General features: G+C 49.1%; 1 protein-coding gene and 1 long non-coding RNA gene across 2 annotated transcripts in view; both read right to left on the bottom strand.

Moving 5' to 3' along the window:
- The window catches only part of PVR (PVR cell adhesion molecule), a 20,776-nt gene that overhangs the window by 8,287 nt on the left and 11,105 nt on the right, over window positions 1-1,384 (bottom strand). The gene's annotated exons all lie outside the window — the stretch shown is intronic.
- LOC109372768 (uncharacterized) lies at window positions 293-1,384 on the bottom strand. Its single transcript, XR_002122093.1, has 2 exons — window positions 1,306-1,384; window positions 293-423 (listed from the first exon to the last, which is right to left on the bottom strand). It is a non-coding gene; the product is annotated as an uncharacterized LOC109372768 (long non-coding RNA).

The raw sequence follows: 1,384 nt of genomic DNA, 5'->3' as shown, positions 1-1,384 counted from the left end.
CTGGATTAAAAGTCAAAGTCCTTATTGTGGCCTTCAAGGCCCTACAGGATCTGTCCTGACTCCCTAAATATTTGTAAAATGAATCAATGATCCAATGACCAGGACTCCCTGATGTTGGTATTCTTGTCTGTAAAATGGGAGAACCTCATGGTATTGGGGTGAGGATTTACTGAGAGGCCACCATGTGGAGGGCTTAGCACAGAGCCAGGCATATACTAAGTGCTCAATTATGGCGGCTGTGGTGATGTTCATTCATGGCAGACAAGCGGAGCATGCGCCAAAGGGGAAGGGACTTACGAGAGTGTCTGAACTTATAAATCAGTAGGACGCCCATGCCCAGAACAACCACGACTACAACAACCACAATCAGGATGATGATCTTGGGGGACAAGGCCCCGGGTGACTGCTTCATGGGAGGTCCCTCTGGAAAGGAAGAAAGAAGCAGGGATTTAGGTTCAGAGCTTTTGGGGTTTTCACCTGCCCTGCAAACATTACCCCGTCATTTCTTTAGGAAGCTACCACTCTACTTCCCTCAGTCTATATGGTTCAGGTAGACTTGACCTGTCCCGCTCTGGCCCCTAGGATGGGACTTTAACCTAGGTCTGGCCAATCAGAGGATTTCATTCTCTCTGACTGTTACAATTGGTTCATAGGGGGGCTATGACCTAAGCTGAGCCAATGAGAGCCAGCTCTGGGACTTTGGCTAGAGCTATTGAAAATAGTGCTTTCTTTCCCCTAGGATTATTAAACTAGTGGGATGTGAGCAAGTAGATGAGGGCCATCATGCCTCCCAGAGGGAAGAGTCTGCCCGAGAATAAAGCCAGCATAGAGAAAAGCAGAGACACGAGAGGTAAAGAAACGTTCTTGGGTTACACAGTTGGAGTACCTGGATCTAACCATACCTGAAGGTGCCTTTTCAATAGAGTCTCCTTTTTTTCTTGAACTATTTTGAATTGTGCTTCTATCAATTGCAACTGATAGAGTTTTGCCTAGTACGCTTGGAAAGGCCTTTCTGAGTCCCTGAGGACGAGGCATCGCACAACTATCCAGCCTGGGTTTGTAGAGGGGTGCACCCAGGTGCTTATACAACGGTTCCAGTGGTACAGGTGTTGGATTAACAGGGAGTAAACCCTGTTGGTCCTTTCATGAGTGGATAGGGGAAGGATGGGAATCAGAGACCATTCTTGTGGCTGAGTGACTCCCTTACCCAGGTGCCTCCAGATGCCAATCCCCTCCCCCAGAGAGAATCCCGCTGTGACCACCTCCTTTGGTCCCCGTGTTCTCCCCACCCAGGGGGCTCCTCACCTCTGAGCAGGATGGTCTGTTCTGCCTTGCCAATCCCTAGGGCGTTGGTGACACTGCAGATGAAAGTCGTATTGATCGA

The sequence above is a fragment of the Hipposideros armiger genome, unplaced genomic scaffold (assembly GCF_001890085.2).
Source record: "Hipposideros armiger isolate ML-2016 unplaced genomic scaffold, ASM189008v1 scaffold_664, whole genome shotgun sequence".
Taxonomy (NCBI): domain Eukaryota; kingdom Metazoa; phylum Chordata; class Mammalia; order Chiroptera; family Hipposideridae; genus Hipposideros; species Hipposideros armiger.
This window is presented reverse-complemented; position numbering and strand designations above follow the sequence as displayed.